Source organism: Mustela lutreola, chromosome 2 (genome assembly GCF_030435805.1).
Source record: "Mustela lutreola isolate mMusLut2 chromosome 2, mMusLut2.pri, whole genome shotgun sequence".
NCBI classification, from domain to species: Eukaryota; Metazoa; Chordata; class Mammalia; order Carnivora; family Mustelidae; genus Mustela; species Mustela lutreola.
In genome coordinates, this window is record NC_081291.1 from 163,612,281 (window position 1) to 163,633,004 (window position 20,724).

A 20,724-nucleotide genomic window follows, 5' to 3' on the forward strand; every position below is an offset into this window, starting at 1 on the left:
CCAACTGTAATGAGAAAGGGAACAACTGTCAAACTCAATGTCTTACAGAATTAAAAAGAAAAAAGCTAAAGCTCATTCAGGCTACTTGAACATCAGTGCCCTGCATGAGAGGTTAGCAAAAATGTCTTTTGGTATCTGTGTGTTGCCAAATATGGAGTGATTCTCTAGCACACTAGGAAATATAGAATTGACTCTCAAATACTAAAATATGAAACTAAGGAGCATAGTCTTGATCTGTTATTTCTGAGCCAATATATTATAACTGCTGTGCATTGTGAGATACAAGTATGAACTGGGATATTATAAAATTAAATTGTATTGTACAGTACATTGTATTGTTCCGTCAGATTTTGATATCCTCACTTTAAATAATTCATGGGAAGAAATGATCACTTCATAATGCCACAAACTCACAGCAGGCAAAACTAATTTTACACAATATGAAAACAGATTTTATTTATTTAAAAGGAATATTAAAAAAACACAACAACAACTTTTTTGACACCAGCTGCTGAGAAATAAATAGAATACTTTATGACAAAAAAATCTAAATCTATAAAAGCTGTTCCTGGGAGACCAAGTTGGGAATTGTAAAGATCCATTTAAATGCCCTGGTCAATGCTGTAAGCCTTATTTTGAGGAAAAGGAACTCTTCCATCTTGCTCACTCCCTGGGGAATAAAATGGTATTGGGAGATAATTAGCTTTACAAAAACTCCCCTGACACCTACAACATAATGCCAAGGAAGTGGCAAGCTTTAGTTATCACTCCAAGGATAACCTCTGCTCCCCCATTAGTCCAAATAAACATCTATAAGTAAATGGTAACTAGCGTCCTTAGCTACAAACTAGAAATTACTGCTTAGCTTTGTCAAAACCAGATCGTAACTAGAAATGGAAAGAATATTTTGGAGTGACCACAGTATTTTCCTCTAACTGTGGCTTTAAGAGTAGAATGAGAAAATAGGGTGAAAATATAAGATGTTTTCTTTGAGAGAGTTTATTAGACAAACATTTTTGCATACAAAGATACATTTTTACACAGTAAAAAATCTGGGCTTGCTGTTCAGTTTGATAATAACTCCATATCTGACTCCATCAGATACTGGTTTCAGACAAAGAACAGGACCCATGCCATAGGTAGGTCTGGGTTTAATCTCAGAAGCATAAGGGTCCAGGCATTCAAATGGTGTGCAGCCCTCTTCCCTGAAGCTTCAGAGAGACAACAGGGATGGAGAGGGGCAAGGGTTGGAGCAAAGGAGCTAAGAGATGGAGGAAAGAGAGAAAGATGAGAGTAAAGTGGAAAGAATCAGGCACCAAAGCAATGAAAATACATTCCTTTGGCAATATAAACATTGTTTATTGAATTTTTACTTTTAAAAAGTGTTTCACTGAAAAACTCTTGCTGACAGTGGGAATGTAAATCTGAGGCTAAGAGACTGACTCACCAGCAGAAGTTTATTATTATCTCTGATAACAGCTGAATTCCAGTCTTTGTGTACTGTAAAATGGGGCAGATCTGTATATCCATGGCGTCATAGGCACCCTTAACAAAGGGCTTGTCTCTGGTTTTGTTATAAGTTTCCTTCTCGAGGGGTTACAAGTCAGGAATTAGAAAGTTATTTTAGATTTCTGAGGCTTACAAATGTGAAGGGATGCAAATTGGGTGCTATTTTCCCCTAGCTCTTAAAGATTTAAAATACTTTATAATGTAGCTGAGATTTAAAATGTTTAATAGGTGTTACCAAACTCTGATGGGATAGTGTTTTTAATACCCTTCTGTATTTTCAAGGGGCAGTGGTTATACAGAGATAATAGGTTTCCTTTATCCTTAGTATGTCAGTGCAGTCTAACATATACATTAACAAAGCTGCTTCAGGAATAATAGGAGGAGCGCTGAGGTTCCAGTGATCTAAGTTCAAAGTCTGGTTTCATTCTACTTGCCAGTTGTTGGCCTTATGCAACTCATTTTAACCTTCTGTGCCTTATTATTTTTTTTTATCTGTAAAATGGAGTTAACAGTACCTATCTATAAGGGTCTCTAACCATTCAGTGAAATAATGAAGTTCTTAGGGAAGCTTAAAGTGCTATGAAAATATTGCTTTAATCTTTTGACAAATATTATATAAATTCTATTTCTAAAGGCAACAGTGTTGCATTTTGAGGGATGGCTTTGTGCATATGTAATGCAATATATATATAAATGACTCTGTTTCTGCTGAGCGTTGTGCTAAAGCATCACCAGTTATCATGCAAACATTAACCAAAACAAAGCTGGTATAGCAAAATTAGTGTTAGGCAAACTGAGTAATATTGTAATGATTTTTTGGTGAATGAATATATGTCAGACTATTTTCTTATGTATAGGAAGATATAAAACCAGAAATCCCAAAATCTTTAATTTCATTTCTTTGATTTTTCTAAGATTTCTACTTTCCAGAATATAAAGTTCAGATCCTTTTTACTGAAATCTTTCCTTCAGCTTTAAGCTTTTCTTCACAATGCAAAAGCTACAGATAGAATGATATTTAAATATTATTTAAGCAGAATTACTTAAAGGCCATATTAGTGTTATGAAATTGTAAATATCCTGAAATAAGTTGTCACCTTTCTACCTGCTCAAACAGATGCTATAAGTCAATTATCAAAACAGAACACACACACATAAGAACACACACACACACAAACACACATACATGCATGCAAAAAAAAAAAAAAAAAAACACAGAAAACAACACAAAAGAGAACCCTGACCTAAAATATTCATCTGTTTTATGTAGGAACAAGAATGGTCATACCTAAGTGGAGGAGGGTAGTTAAATGCAGATTTAGTATTTAAGATTTGAAACATCATTGCTGCCCATGCAATTAAGAACACTTAATTAAACTTAATTATTAACTTTGAACATAGAGAATTTTAGAAATAGAAAAGATAATGTTTCATAACTTTAAGTAATACAATGATGTCATTTTTATTGATAGGAAAATGCATTATGCTTAGTTACAAAATGTCAAAGATTTTATCATTTGTGAATTTCGAGTTGTTGCCCTTTGCTACTTTGTGGAATTTACTTTGTTAGACTAGATTGTCACACTCTTTGAAAGATAATTGGTTTGATATTGACACCTGTCACCATGCCTTCATTAGAGATAAACAATAAGGTATATGAGTAGCACTGGGACATTCAGCCATAACACAATTAGGTGAACATTATATATACATATATTACAGAATGAAATAATTTTAGGGAGGAAAGAAGTTGTCCACTCTGGATGCACTTTTGTGGAAAAGAACACTAACGACTGTGTACCTATTTGGCATTTCATCCAAACCTGAGATTGTGTTTATCCAAGGGGCTGCTCTGAGATTCAGCAAAATGACTGAGAATGGATGGGCCCACTGGGGCAGAGAGAGGTCAGGATTCTGCTCACCTGGAGGAATAGGGTTTCAGGTTATCACCTCAAAAATAACATTAAATCCCTTTCTATGCAATTATAACATCTTTCATTTTCCAGGAGACCTGTCTATAGAATCTAAGAGGCTTATTTTCTTTCATGGAAATAAAGCAGTTAAGCTGCTTGAAATCTCAACAGATTAATATAAATGTTCAGATAAAAAGTTAGTATTTTAATGGTAGTCTTCAGACGTAATTAGCAATGAAATTTAAGCAGGGCTTGGGAGAATAGAACTGTAGAATCCTAGAAAAAAAAAATCATATCCTTTCAGAGTTAGAAGGATAGTCCTGTTCCCTTGTGTAGTAGATGAGGCGGATAAATGACTGGTCCAATATCTTTTACTGGAAGTATGTGGAAGAGCAGAACTAGAAACAGGTCTCTGGCCTCTAGTCAAGTGCATATTCTAGTAGAGCTTGACTTTTTTATATTTGGACAATAAAATCAATATCATAGAATGATATTGATCATATATTTTTTCCTGGGCAGGTAAGTGTTCGCCTATTCTTATAGCATGAATAATAATGACAGACATTTATAGAACTTCCAACCTTCTTAGAAGGACCCTAATTGGTTTACTTATAGTCCCTCACTTAAATCTTCATAAGAGCCTTATAAAGTGAGTACCATTTATAGCTATTTCCATTTCATAACTGAAGGAGGAAACTGCAGCACAGCACATTGAGTAAATTTACCAATGAAACAGACCAATTAAGTGGTAAAGTTTGGATCTCAAGCAATCTGGGTTCCAGAACTTCTGCCCTTAAACACTGTGCTGTGCAGCCTCCCAGGCATATTAGTTACATGCCTGTTTGGAAATGGTACGGATAAGTTGTCAGTGCTCCAGAAGAACCAGTTTCAAGAAGGAATAGAATATATGTGAACAGCAGACATACCCTTTATATAAAATAAAAGGTTCAAAGAACTGGAGAATTTTACCTACAAAAGAAGAAACCATGGGAAGAATGTGAGAGCTATGGGGAAAAGGGATTCTAATTGTTTTCAATGACAACAGAGCAAAGCTAGGACCAATGGGTGGGAATTATAAGGAGATAGGTTCTGGCTCAATAAAGCAGTACAGTAATCAGAATAAATAGTCTTGGTAGTAAGTTCCCTGTCTGTGTATACTGGCAGCATGTCTCGTTCTTCTTGCTATAGACGAGATTCCTGCACTGGTATAGTACATCAGAGTATATAGCTATGCTCAATTAAGTGAGAGGTAAGGGGTGATAAATTTCATCTGAAACAATGCTGTAAGGAATGTAGGGGCTAGAGCTCTTGACAGATCTGGCATTGAATTCTGGCACATGAAGTTAGATTCAAATTACTTAACTAAGTCTCTGAATCTAACTTTTCTGAATCCCGATTTCCTCATCTATAATTTGGAAATTGTATTAATCTCCTAGACTTATGGTGAGGAGGAGTAAATCAGATCGTTACGTAAATGCTTAGCACTGTGCCAGGCACATAATAAGTGCTCGGAGTGAGAAATTCATTAAACTTTTCAAAGATGAACTACAGTGCTGATTACTCTTTCATATGGAAAAGGAGCTTGGCCTAGCAGGTAATAAGTGGTATGACTTTGCCCACCCGTCTTTCACTGCCCTTGGATAGGGGACCATGACTCTGGAATGTGAGAAGTCCTTATAAAGGAAGCTTTGTAATACGACTTATTTTGAATGCAGTAGAGCAGCTTATGATTTAAAAGCATCCTGTGGTGAATGCTTTTATAATGTGAATAATCACCTCCTAATTTATCTGTTGGGTAAGTTCAGAATTTGACTTACTGAGTCTTCTTAAAGCAAAGCGTACACCTGCACTCTTCTTCCCACAAGGTAGCAGAATTTTCATGCTGGGCTGACTTTCAGGAAAATAAGACTGCCTCCAGGATTCAGAATGGCATAGGCTGGGTAACCACTAAAACATAACATGGGTGCTGTAGTCAGGGAGAACATTAATTGTACTTGATGATGTATACATTTTTAATGAGCATGCAACTCATATAAGTCAGCTGACCACTAGACTGTTGCACATAGGGATGTTGCCTAAATTGAAGAGTTGATTACTTAAAAGTAATTTTTCCCTTATCTCTTTTTCTTCCTCTGAAATTTCAGTGGAAGTCAACATGAAATTATGATATGATACATAGATCCTTTGGGAAAAACTGAACAGCATTGGAAGGTTGTGTAATAGAAAGATCACTGGGTTAGGGTCTCCGAATAAGACCTGCCATGTACTAACTGCATGGCGTGTGTTAGGATGCCATTTATTTGTCCCATATCTTATTGTCGTAGTTGTAAATAATCAGGTTAGACTTAGATCTGCTGTGTAACATGTAACTAAACATTCTAGTGCATCTGATTCATAAAATGAGGTGGAACTATTTTGTTTCTTTCCAAAAGAAAGACTAGAATAGAAAATCATAGAAAGAACACTTATGAATAGTTAAGAGATTTTCTTATTGCCAATCAGCAATACTTGTCCCTCTGCCTCAGCTTGAACCCTCTTTTGCAGATGTGATGATTTATAAGATATTTTATTTTGCTATGATATAGAAATGAATATGAACGTGGGCAAACTCAAACCAAATAAGTCTTTTCTCCCACCGGCCAGCAAACATTGACCTGTGTTTGGAGAAACTTGAATGTATTTGAGAGAAAATGACCTCACTCACAAATTAATTACGTCTAAGGCTAAAATAATTATATCTTTTCATTGATTCCCTTTATTTTCACAGTATTCATGGAATTTTGCCAATTCTTTATAGAGTGCTTTAAACTTATTTATAACCAACTTGGATGAAGCATACTTTGAATATATCTAGAGACTCGATCCTCTGCAAGTTGAATGGAGGAATAACATGCATCAGATGTGCATGCTTAAACTGTCTGGTGCTTCTTCTTCTTCTTCTTCTTTTTTTTTAATCTTTTATTTATTTATTTATTTTTTAAAATCGGTGCTTCTTAAAGAGGGCCCCTTAAAAGTTCGGAATCCACTTGGAATTTTCCTAACTTTTCATGCTGGTTGCAATCCATGTAGGATGTCAAAAGGAGCCAGAATTCATAAATGACACTGACTTATCTTTTATCAAATGAGAATTTAAAACACATTTCTATACAGTTTCATGCATTATAGAGGGCTACTATTCAGCCCTGAATTTCTTATTTGTCAGAAGCTTCAAGCCAATTTTTGAGAGAAACTGTTAAGCTTAATTCAATTAAAGAATAATGAACTTCAAATTTAACCAGATGGAAAATGCAGACAAAGTCTTAGTATTCCATAATCATCTTCAGAATGATCCTGTCAACTCTAAAGATGCTAAAGCCATCAAGATTGCAAGTATGTGTGATGAGAAGTCACCATGATGCCAGATATAATGGCCAGTGACCATCAGTGGTTTAGAGCTCTTTACATTCTGAAGGTGAAGAAGAATTTTACTTAGACTTTAATTTTGATTCCTAAGAAGAACATTGCCATGTATGGTTATATGCCATTACCAGCGTTTTAATGTGTAGGCAAAAAACCTGCTCAGTCTTCCTAATAAATAAAAAATAAACATTTAAAAGTTAATCACAGAAAACAATTTCCATGTTCCATTTTCTTTTAAGAGTGTAGCATAAATAGGAAGCATATAGAAAGAAGCTATTATCGGGAATAATTAGAATAAGTCATTTAATATAAATTCAAGAAAGGTGAAAACTATAGTTATAGAAAATTGTCTAACATATGGAGTAGGAATCAAGATTTAATTATATGACGTCTGATCAGGAATATACTACAGAAGTTTCTTTATGCATTCAAAGATACAGACACTTACTGAGTACTTATCCAATGCTCAATATTTGATGTTGTGATTAATACAAGTAGTAAATACATAAGTAATTGCTTCAGATTGGTTCTATTTGATGGTAAGATTGTATCTCCAGATCCTATAGGATAATGAAAATCTTTTCAGTAAATATATAAATTATGAACCAGTTACAAGATCAAAATTGTGTTTGCAAAAATACACTTGCAAAAATAGCTTCATCAGTTAACCCCATTTAAGCTCATTTTGATATCTCAGGAAGTTTCCGTAGTTACATAATTAAAATGCAGACTTTTGAAGAAAGTCTCACGTTTGTGAAGCCTACAAGTTTAATACCAGTAGAGACAAGTCAGTTTTAAAGGGAAATAAGAACCAGGCTTGAAATTTGCTAATATTCTTACATTGATATTGAAGTATTGACTATGGGTTCCATGATGGAGTTCAACTTATGTTAAGGCAGAACACTTTGTAAGCACTACTTGGTTTTCTTATTGGAGAACTGACAACTCCTAAAAGCCCAAGAGCACCCTCTAGTGAAATTTTTGGAGTAGACCTATGGGGTTTGCTCTTGACCTCCTCTCTCCTTTCAAATGACCTTTGATCACCCACAATACAGAAACTGGATTTCTACTATCTGATTTTATCTTCAAACAACTTCAAACAATTTCCAGATTACAACAAAAGTGGTATGCTTGTCAATTACTTCTAGTGGTAGAAATGCTGTAATGCTGGAACCTAATACTCCATGTTCCCATGACTTTTTAAATTTTACTTACAATACCAGCCTGCTGCATATGTCTTCTGCTATAGTCGTATGTTAAAATTGTTCTGGGACAAATATAACTAAATGAATAGTGGGAAGCATGAAAAATGGTACTGAATGATAATATTCCTGTCCCTACCTTCATCTGTCTTATGCTTGCCACTCTTGGTGCAGGTACACTATATCCAAGAACTTCTCTGGTACGTGGCAATATTAGAGGTCAAGGGGAGCAGGCTGAGATAGTAAGTAGAGATCAAAAATTATAGACGAGGTCAAGAAGATTAAGTGCAAGTATTCATGCACTTCTGATTTTTTATATTATCTGATTACTGTCAAGATATATTTTTGCTTAAATCTTGAGCAGGAATGAAAATGACATATCCCACAATGTTCAAGATAGCACCTTATTACATCAGAGCTGCAGTTAGAGAGATGATTACAAAGCAGGCCCAGTCTTTGCTGTAAATTAGTTAAAGCTGTGAATATAATACAACTCATTTACATTAATAACTGTTATGTAATAAATGAAACAAAGCAAATCACTACTTGACTTTGTAGATAGCATGCTATAGAATGCTATTGTTGGAAGGGAACTTTGAGATCAGAATCCCCCCATGTTAGAAAAAAAAATGGGTGCACTTAAATGTTAAGTAACTTGCCCAAAATTATACACTCTGATAGTGGCAGCTTCAGGACTAAAATATAGGTCCCTTGTGCCCAATCTAGTGTTCATTATACTGTAAGAATCCACTTATTAAAGAGCTTACAATGTACTTTTAAATCATTTTATTCTCATTGGTTATTGGTTTTTATGCCTCTAATAATTTATGGATATATCTTCACACTTTGAGTGAGAAAAAGTGTGTGTACCTTCTAATTTCATTCCTTTTCTATCTCTACTTTCATGTATGGAAGAATAAGTTACTCTTTTGGTTACTATTAGGAAGAATACAAAAACATAATCATTTGATATGAGTGATATTATTCTTGAAACACAGTGCCATGCTGTGTTAACTTTGCACGCTAAAAAAAAAATGGGGAGACCCATAAGTTAGTTTGATAGTCTAGCATTACTGATAACCACCTCCATGATTCTGTGTTCTAATAGTACTTACTCCCTTGTGTTGATGCAAGGATTGCCAAAGTGAATGCAATTAAAGCATGTGGAACATAGGTGACATTAATTAAATGCAGTATCTGTGTTAAATGTTAATATCTATTTAAAAAAAAAATAAAAATAAGAAAACTACATTTTTAGGATTATCCAGTAGAAGCCAGAGGTATGAACTCTGTTAAGTACTTTTTAGCATTATAGTCTAATTTCTTGAAAGTAAGAACAAAAAATTGCCAGATTGTACAAGTTATTATTTTTAATTGAGAATGATTATATAAGAAATTGCCATTTGTTAAAAGCATATCATATATTATCTTGGTAGAAGCTTATATTTTTTAAATTTCTCATTAATTATTATATTTTTAGTCTTGGCTTTAACCTTAATCTTATCACACGTGACCTTAGTATTCAACCTTTTACTCATATTATTTATGATGTTTTGTAGGTGAAGTGCTTGTGTATGGCAACTCAAGGCACAATTACGTAACTTTAATTTTGCTGTAAAGTTAATAGTTCAAAAAAAATTTTGTTCCTTGCTCTTTGCCTACTTTGCTACTCCTCAACACTCAGTATTGGTATTTAGAATGATAAAATAAGCATTCCCATTAGAATGGGAAGAGATCACAGAGATCAACAAGTCAGATTCCTTCCTCAGAGGGATGAAGAAACTTGACACCCTAACAGCAAAAATAGCTGCGGGCGGTGGAGGGGTGGGGTGGGGGGGTGTTATTCCACATACTGACTGTTCTAGTAATAGAAGATCATAGTTTCTTATCTTTCTAAAAAGAATTGAATCTGTTCAATTGATTGTTTAATTTTACATTGATACTCTGAACCAATAGATTGACAGTATAAATCAATGTTACCTGTGAATAGACCATACACAATATTTTAAGCCTATCCAAGTAGGACAGTAGGCCACCTATGCTTGCCGGTTTTGTAATCCCTGTAAATTCACCATGATGTTAAAGCCCACACTGAAACTCTTAAGTGATTATCTTGAAGAATTCTTCTCTAGCCATGTAACTTAAACAGTCTGGATAATGAGACTACATGGTCTCTGCATGGTTTACTAAATACTTCCAGGAAGTGGAACCCCCTTCTGGAGTTATGAGAGAAATATCACTTCTAAAATGCCTTTAAAAGTGCTCCAGCATAAACATTACACTGGAACATTTCATTAGCTTTTTGAGAACAATAAAGAAATGTGGAGCATAATAGGCTAATATGTTTAAGTGGCCTTGGTAGAACCCTACTTAACTCAGTGGGATTTTCTGCAGCATGCAGAGGTGGAAAACCATTCCCTACATATTTATTCTGTAGGACTGCCTCCTTTTTTATTGCATGCAGTTTATATCAAAGGGAAGTGACTTTACCTGTAATTCTAAAACGAAGAAAGTCTCAAAATACAAGTTTTAGGAAAATCACTATTTAGATATGATGATGGACAACCAGCAGTGCTAGCTTTTGGCACCAGGGCTGTCTGTCAATAAAGATGGAAGAGAGGCCAAGCTCAATCTCATTATTTTCTGGCGTCATAAGACTTAAGTAACCATCAGGGTATTAAGATTTGTAAAGTCTCTAAATTCCTAAAGAAAAAGGCAAGATGTAAACCAAACCTTATCGGTCACAAATTGCAAGAACTAATTAAATTAATAAAAATTTTCAGTTACCTAAGTCAGCAGTAAAACTTTTCTGCACAATATTTTGAATTAAGTAAAATGATAAGTTAATGAAAAATGTAAAATGGTAATTTTTATGGTTTTATTAAAATTCCAAGTGACTGCTCTGAATATATTGCTGGACTTGCAGTATGATCCTTTCCAATACTCTTTATCTCTCTGAGCTTCTATTTTCTCTGTCATAAATTGGGACTCATTAGTCTTAGCAATAATGTGATCATTGTGATTTTCTTGAGCTTGTAGGGGAAAAATGGATGTAAATTAAGCCCACAATTATAATATTTTAAGTAAGTTCAAATAGACATACATGATAACAAATTAAAAGTTTCCCTATAGGTGTTGGTTTCCTTTGTGTAGACAAGTTGTCACCAAAATTTATTGAACAGTAAGAATTCCTGTTTGTGTGGTATTGAATTAATGATACAAAAAAAAAAAGGCTCTTGACTGACAGCTCTAGTGGCTGAAGTGGCATATTTAAACCATTATGTTTGTTTGTTTCACTTACTGTCAAACTCTGTCTTAGAAATACTATCAACTGGTTATAATGATAGATGGAATCTGTCTTTCAGTTCCAGATATGTTTTGTATCAAAGTTTCTCTTCATTGGTTTTTGGAATCTATAGGCAAAATAATACATAAACACAAATGTAAATCCCAGCTGTAATTGTTTCTTAGCATTTGGTGACATCATAAATCACTTAAGATTTATACTCATATTGTATTATAAATATCACTAGAACCATTCAGTAGGAGGATGAAAACTCTAAACAAAACTTGAAAAATAATGCATATGCTTCTTCTCACTATGAGGAGCGTTTCCTAGCTACCCTATTTACCCCAGTGGAATTTTACAAAAATGTTCCTGGCTCTCAAAGTTAATATAACAAAGAATCAAGTGGGTTTAATTTAAAATTCACCCCTAAATATGTTTGCTGATTTTGAAATTCTGATTTTGTGCTTATGTAATACAAAAACAACTTTGGTTTTAAAACAAAAATTGGCAAAAAAAAAAAAATAGTAGTGCATTATTATGTTTCTAATCACGTATGGTGTTTTGAAAAAAAAAGGATTCAAAATTGACAAAATTATTTCATTGGCATTGCAGTTCAAATGCATGGCTTTTCTTTCTTATAACTTGCATAAAGTAAAAATCAAATCAACAAATATTTCTTAAATGAGTAATATATAAGCTTGACTGATTTTTATAGTATGTACTCTAACAATGGCACTATAGATAAATTTTCATTCTGTGTTTTTTATCCTTTGCCTTACAAAGTTTATCGCATTACAGTTTATGGTCAAGTCTGTGATGTGCTTTAGCATCAATTTTAAAGTGTCTGGGGTTCTTAAAAATGTTTCCCCAGTAATATGGATAATGCTCAGATTCTGGTATTAATGGCCCAGCTTTCTCTGATTTTTCTTATAAGTGCTTTTTTGGGGTAAAATACATAAACTTAGAAAGAGAAGTTTCCTTGGCTCATATTACAGTCAAGAGACAATGATGATACTGAAGTCCTTTTCATAATCAGGGCCTTTGAAGAGATTGTCCAGGTAGTCTTAGCCAAAATATCCCTCTCATTGTACTCTACTCCAGGGCAACATGTGGCGTGCCAGCTGGATGCCCTCCCTACATGCCTCAGGTGGCCACATTTCAATGGTGTCTATAGAGCACAGGCCAAATTCTCAGTCTCTGTGTTAATCAGTGGGAGAATTCCCATAGAAAATGGGATGGGAGCATATTTTAGGAAAATTCAAAGAGATTATCCAGATGATTAGGCCAGGACATTGTAAATTCGGGTTTTATGTAGAATTTCTATAGCATTATCTTACTTGACCAAAGAATGCTAGAAAATTTGGGTATATTTAGAAATTAAAAATAATCATGCTTTTTATTCCAGTATGCTTTCTCAAGAGAATCCTGCAAAAATTTCCTTTGGATATAATAGAAGCTCATCTTGATTCCTAACATCAAAGACAACTGATGTATCTAGTAATATAATTTGATTGAACTTTTTCCCATGATCTTGAAAGGATCTGAATTCTACTTATAGAAGTCTCATTATACTTCTCTTTTCAATTAAATTCTAATCAATTCTACAAACGTTTAGTAAGTGCTTAATGTACAAAGCCCTGAGATAGATGCTCTGAATAATTCTGTGTATGATGCTTTATGATGTGTAACATATTTTCACATTCATTATTTATGTGGTAAAGATTTGCCTTATAATTATTACTTATTTAAATTGCCTAGGTGATGCTGTCTTTTGAATTTAGGGTAGAGTTTTGTTTTTGGTGAGTCCAGAGACCATTGCAGAAATACATTTATTTTCCCTTGAATGTAAGATAAACCCATATCATTGTATCATTATATTAAATTGAGTTGGGATGGAAACGGTGGTATTTCCTGAGATTTTCTGTTGGTTTTATATGTCACTAGGTTCAGTCTAAAATGCATTTTTAATGACCTAATTGAAAATATTTGCCAATGTATTCACAAAAATAATTTATTACAATTTTAAGACAGTATTGATTTATTGTATTTCATATGTCTTTTTTAAGATAAAAAAATTTGATTTTTCCAGAAACTATTCATATTTAAAATTATGTCCACTTCTGCTGTTCAACCATGAAGACTGCAAGTGCTTTACAACTTCTGGAGGATAGGTCTGAAAGCTATTATTCTCCATTTAGCGTGTACTCTATTCTCTAATATTGTTGCATCTAATGCCTATTGAAATTTTCAGTTTCTCTACTAATATTATAAAGTCTTATTTCTACATATTTCTGAGATTTTTTCAAGTCATTTTCTCAAACTTTGTAAATACTTTAAAACAACCTGTTTTATTTTTATTTACCTTATTTCTCTTATCTATAGTGTTGAAATAGAATTTATCATTTAGCATTTTTAATATTTATAAAAAATTTAAAGGGAAATCGTCTTCATTTTTAGCACTGAACACATCATTCTTTTCACAAACCCAAAACTCAAAAACTGAGAGGAACATCTTTATTTGCTTTATTTCTATATCAAATGTGCAAAAAGTCACTCTCCAGGTAACCTTCAGCTATGTCACCCTGGGTGTTTGGCCAGAGGGCAGTCATGTTGACCCCATCTGCAAAGGCTGGCTAAATTAGAATCTTGGACTACTAGAATCCCATTCATCAAGGTCCACATAAAGTAAGGTAGGTGGGAAGCAGGAGCACAGATGGTAGGGTCGGCAGCAAGGAACTTGTTTGTTGACATTGATATAGACCCTTCTTCTTGCCAGAGTGACTCCATGGACTTGTTTTGGCATGGAAGACTAGGCCAAAGCTATCATCTTAATAGAAGGTGAGCGGCAGGCAAACAGGAGAGATCCATGCACAGTAGGTGTTTAAGGTTGGCTTAGGTTTTGTCTATCAGCTTGACTGTCATACAAACTTGATTGATGTGCAGTGGGGCTTGAAAGTGCTGCATTGATGTTGAGGACTGTGTCATAAGGTTCCTGATATGGTGCACATGTCTGAATGGAGTTGGACATTGACTATCCTTGCCTATGCCAAGCAACACCAGACTTGAGTGCATTATTCTGCAGTTGAGTAGCAGATGGTGAGTGCAGACGTTTGGAGGGGGTGTGCCTTCAAACACAATATGGAGCCAGCAAACTTACTTAGTAGGTTATTGCATGTCTTGACTTTGGCAGCTATTTTTTAAGCACTGATGAAAAATCCAAGTCCCATCCATTGTTACTCTCAGAATATTCAGCATGGTTGGTGTTCCGGGCAAAGGAGATGTGAAAATCAAATGCACTATTCACTGTGTTGGCCACAGTTGGTTGAAGGTAACTCTTTGGTGTTGGCTAAATGGACTAAATACACATTCTCAGACTGAATATTACTGAACTTGATATCAAAATAGTTAATAACAAAATAGGTAAACTTCATCTTGAAGTGGTCAGAGAAAGGACTATCAAAGTACTGGAAGCACCCTGAGGTCAAACATGGTACTTTAGAGTAACTTTATTTTCTTTGATTTTTAATTTAGTTCAGGGAAAAGATGATGTTCTTTGGAAATAAAAATAAGAAAATAAAGTATCTCAGTAGGGGTTCCTTATACTCAGAATTAAGGAGATCCATAGATGAATGAGCAAAGTAATTCTGTATGTATAGGAAAAATGGTTTTTATTGGTGGTTGGTTTTTTTCCCCTGAGTGGGTTCTGACTGAACACATATAAATTCACTTTAGGTTTAAAATAAAGGGTTTTTTGGGTTTGTTTGTTTGTTTTTCAGATTAAAAGGTAAAGTATACTCATTGCATATAATTATGGAAATAGAAAAAATATATAGCACATAAATTTAAACCAAGTATGAACAATTCTAAGATTTTGTTCTGCTTCCTTCCAATTTTTTGTACATTCTAAGTGGATGTGTATGTGTACCTATTTTTAAGTAAGAATTTGGATCATATAGTTATATTCTGTTTTCTTCAAGTAGCATTAATTATGTTATTAGTTCTCAGTCAAAAAATACCCATTCTTAATGGTTGTATAATATTATACCTTATTTATGTACCAAAAAATTTAAACTTCTCCATATTTGATATGTAGGTTATTTTCCACCAGTATTCCTACTGCTCTGAGGGCTATTCTTATATATACACTTTTATCTTGAATTATGTTCTCAGCATTTTTTTTTAGAAGGTTGATTTCTGGGTTAGAGGAGGTAAACGTCTCAAGGTTCTCTTGTCAACTCCTTCCAAATTGTATGTGAGTGCTTTTCTAAGAACACTCTTACCTGCTTTGAATAGTATTATTTTGTAAATATTGCTAATTTAGCAGGACACAAAAACCTGGCTTATTTTATTTTAATTAGCATCATTTTTCTTAATATGGAGCTGAAATGTCTTTCATATGCTTATTTGCCATTTTCTTCTTTCTCTAAATTGTTTGCTCATGTTCTTTACTCATGTTGTCTTGATGATTTGCAAAATTTTTGAAATGTTAAGTCACTACTTTGTCAAACATAATGCAGCTCAACCAATTTTTATATGCCATTTAATTGTTTTTGTTGTGAGAAAGTGTTAAGTATTTTTTTTAAGATTTATTTATTTATTTGAGAGAGAGAGAGAGCATGCATGTTAGTGCATAGCAGGAAGGGGCAGAGGGAGAGAGAGTCACAGTCCCAAACAAACACTATGCTGAGTGGGAAGCTTGACACTGGGCTCTATCTCATGACCCTGAGATCACGAGCCTGAGATTACTACCTGAGCCAAAACCAAGAGAAGGATACTCAACAGACTGTGCCACCCTGGGAATCCTGAAAATGTTACGTATTTGTACAATCAATTCTATTTTATTTTTTTCCATATGACTATGGCCTTTGCTTTTATCATCTTTTTTCATCAGCTTAAAATCAGATAAAAATTTGCCATTTTTCTAGTATCATTATGCCTTTATTTTGTATTTTTAACTCTGTTCCTTCCAGAATTTATTTTAGTCTAAGGTATGCAATAAACATCTTGAGTTTGCTCTCAATAGTTAATCAGTTTGTCCCAACCCCATTTAGCCTTTGGTGTCATATTTATTGCTTACTAATTTTTATCAACATTAGGATCTATTTTTGAATTATCTGTTCTTCCACTGGTTCCATAAAGTTTCCATTATTGCCTCACAGTAAGTTTATACATCTGCTAAGTCAAATCCTTCCTTATTTTTCTTTTTTTCAAAAATACTCTGACTATTGTTATCTACTTATTCTTCAAGATTAATTTACCTCATTCAGTTCATAAAAATGTTCTGTTGGAATTTTTATTGGAATTTTATTAAACCTATAAATTAGTATCTTTGCAATACCTATAAATTAGTATCTTTGCAATACTGTCTTCACATTCAGAAACATCCTATGTTTCTATTTATATGATGTTTCATACATAAATACATTATGTCTTTCTATTCATATAGGTCCCCAAATTCTTTATAATATTTTTTTTCTTGTTATACTTAAGTGTAGGCATGCTGTGTTCTTGTTATTGTCCTTATTTGTGAATATTCCATTTACTAATTGTTTGGTTAAGAAAAAACATATCTTCTTTATAATGGTTTTGTTATAATTTGATTTACATGAATTTTTAAAATGATTACTATAATAGGTTCAGCTGACATCCATCTTTTCATAGATACAACAAAAAGAAAAGAAAGAAAATGCAAAAAAAGTTTTCTCTTTGTGATGAGAATTCTTAGGATTTATTCTAACAACATTCCTATACATCATATAGCAGTGTATGATATTTACTACCTAGCTACTTTATTCAACTTTCTTAATAATTTTAATAATTTTTAGAAGTTTTCTCAAGTTTTTAAGGTCACTCAATTATCTGAAAGCAATGATGACTCAAGATATCTTCTTTTTTTCCTTATTTCTCTTTAATGTCTTACTTCAATGACTAGAATTTCTACAACAGCTAAGTAATAACAAAGACTCAAGTATCCTTGTTCTTGATTATGTGGTAATGTCTCTAGTTTTTTTGTTTTTTTTTTTTTCAAAGTTTTAAGGTGGGTGTTTGTTGTTGATTTGAGACAGATACTCTTTTTCATATTGGATTAGAATACTATTTCTGACCCATTGCTTATTAAATATGAATGTTGAAGTGCCTTGTTGGATAAATATTTTTAAACTCTAACTGATGCACATAGACTTTTATTGTGATGTCTCTTTCAACCCAGAGCAGTTCTAACATATATTTATTCAGTACTTACTATGTGCCAGAAATTGTTTGCTGAGCATTGGAATTCAGATGCATATTCCCTTTCTTTAAAAACATAGGATAATTCAGAACATGATAATTTAGCAATGGATTTATAGTAATTAACTTCCCATTATTAAATTGCCCTTACATTACTAGAAAAACATCACATTTAGTATTTTATGAAGAACATTTTGAAGGCTTTTATAACCTAATTGTATACCATGTCAAAATGTGGACTTTAAAAATTGCTAAAAGTAAAATTATTATTTATAATCAAACTTATGGGTTTTTATATCTGAAGTGTTCAGATTCTAATGAAAAAAATCTATAAAGCTTAATAATGTCTCAAAAAATGTATAACTCTCTATAACATAGATTGTTTACATTCTATATAATCAAGAAAATGGAATTTCCAATCATATATAAGATATAAGATATCACTTCTTATATCTTATTACAGAAATGATATGAGATATTGGGACCCATCACTTTCATGATGGCAACATTGTGTTTTTATTTCTCTGGGAGTCTTCTGCATTATCTGTGGGATTTAAGTATACATTTAGATTGATTTATTTTCAATTGAAGTTTATTTTTTATTGTATTGCTTCAATGTACTTTAGCATAATTTACTTTATTTTTTAGAATTCTTTCTTTTGTTCTTTTATACAATATGCATGAACATCTGCTATTTAAAACTTTACTTTTTTGACCTGATTCTTTATGTTTCACTCAAATCAAAACAGCAAATATTGATCAAGAATCAATTTTCTCATTAGCATCATGCTAGTTGTTACGAATTGTAGTATAGAAAAACATAAATCATACACTGTCAGGGAACTTACTTTCTAGTTGGTAGATAAGACACAAACAAGGAAAAAATGCAAAAACACATCCTAATGAAATACTTATTTTTATAGTAGCTAATATAAATACAGTCATATTCTTGTTTTATATTTAAGCAAATGTATTAGAATTCACAACATACCTTTTGTATATTGACCTCACCCTGACTTCTTCATGCTTTTCCTATACTATTGTACCTTTACAATTATTTCTTGCCTTGCTGCTTAAAAATTATATTTACTTTTGCAAGATTTTTAAAATTCTCTTTGGAACAACACCAGATAGACAAATGTCATGCACATTAATTTCTGAAATATTACCAGTGATAATTTGTCTCACACAAAGGTGACCCTGCTCAGCATTTGGAAATAGGAGGAGTACAGGCCAATATAATTGTAGGCTGAAAATCATTGCTTTTGGAATCTCTTATTTCATTAAAAAACTTGCCCTGATTTTTAGAACCGTTCACAAAAGAATTAACATGTAAAGTAGGAGAAATTCAAATGCTAACATGAAGTTAGCATCTCTACTAAATGGGAATTTTAGCAGTAATCTTTGGTACATTAAGGAAGTAGAGTCCTATCCTTTGGGCTTTGATTAGATTTTTATATCATGGGGACATTTATTTTAAATTTTGTCATTTGATCTATGTTCAACTTATAACCTTAATTTTTTTCATATTTTGGAAAATTTATATCCCCCTCAATTTTTAATGCCTGCATTGCATAATGTTTGTCACAGACCACAATACCTATCCCAGTGGAACTGTTATACTATCTTAATTCAGAAGTAATACTATTGATTAAGTAATACTTACAGCTTCCAAACTTCAAGGCATTTTTTCAGCTACCATTCTCCCTAGCCTCACTGTGAGCTTCCTGTGTGGTATCATTCATCTGAGGTCTTATTAAAATGTAAATAAATTATACCCAGCGCACTTCCTCTATTTGCCCAGCTTGTTACTGTATCGAAACAACTGTCTTAATGAAACACATATTGATATATTGTGTATTTCCATGCTAAACCAAAGTGAGAAGGAAGTTATGTGAATATATAATAGAACTCACTTCGTAACAGTTTTTGTTAAAGCGTTTTATGAATTGGAGATAATCTGAGCCATGGGAGATGATGTAATTCTACATGACAGAGCTCACAGATAGAATTGGATTAGACTCTTGAGATATATGCTTTCGGGTTTTTATAGTGCTTTACCTTTATAAGCATAACTAACTTGCAGTTTTCCTTACTAATATTATAGTATTGTGGTAAATATGGTAAAAATAAAAATAAACAACTTTGTTATCTAAAGTAATTTCTTTTTGGTCTCTGTATACAATATTTGACTTTTTGACATAAAATTTACCATCTTATTTTTGTTTTCCATTGGTTAAGGAAGCTATTTCTAACATCTGCATTATGGAGTAGAAATGGTCTAACACTTGTGTAATGTCATACTATGTTATGTATAAAAGATAATCTTCATAGGACATGATCGGATAAAAGCTAACTCATGTAATTGTAAGCAACAAGAATGAATAATAATAAGCATGAGTAATAATAGTAGACCTATGAAATACAATGGTACTTGGTTAATTGCTCAATTAGTTTGTAGAAAATAACCATTACTGCTTGAGTACATACCAAATAGGGGGAATAGGAGGCAACTGAGTGATGTGCTGAAGAAAAAGAAGAAGCGAAACTGAGATTAAAATTTGTCACGTTTGATGAAATGTTGACATGCCAGTAGTAATTGATCGTCTCTGTGATCAGACTTTCTGGTGTTTGTAATTTTTTTCTTATACTTTCCTTTTTTTCCCCCTTTTTCCAATGAGCATGTATTAATTTTGTAGCCAGAAAAAGTTAATGTAAAAATGTGTTATGTATTTTATGTTATCCCCATTTGCAAATAATTCATTGGATGAACTATATAAAGTCTCCCAGGGAGAGTGGAAGCCACGAGCTAAATTTAAAGGCAAAGTATTCCATTACACAAATAATCCATTGTCTCAGAGCTTATTAAGTTTTGTTATCACTTTCTCATTGTTTGAAAATTCCAAACTGAAGACTATTTAATTAAGGAAATAGTAATAATATGAGTAACATTATGTTCTGTACCCACTTTTTCACTCCACTTAGGAAGAAAAGCTTCACTAAAGTGAAAATATGATCTGATATATGTTGTTGTCATCTATGGAGAAAGACAGTTTAGAAGCATCCTTTTTCTCCTGTTCTGTTTCAAAATCAGTTTCCCTGAGAACTGTATATATAATTAACATCTTGTTTAGCCCAAGTCATGGGGACTCAAGTTCATGTGGTGAGGGCATTACTAGGAGGC

The 20,724-nt window shown here is 33.0% G+C and overlaps 1 protein-coding gene across 25 annotated transcripts in view; it reads left to right on the plus strand.

Annotated features, from left to right (window-relative positions):
• ZBTB20 (zinc finger and BTB domain containing 20) overlaps positions 1–20,724 on the plus strand; it is an 816,455-nt gene that overhangs the window by 298,989 nt on the left and 496,742 nt on the right. The window contains exon 1 of one of the 25 annotated variants that reach the window (XM_059164034.1): positions 8,245–8,265. The exons of the other annotated variants lie outside the window; for them this stretch is intronic. The gene's annotated coding sequence lies outside the window, so the exon portion shown is untranslated. Of the gene's footprint in view, positions 1–8,244; positions 8,266–20,724 lie in introns of those variants that run through there. 25 annotated transcript variants of the gene reach the window in all.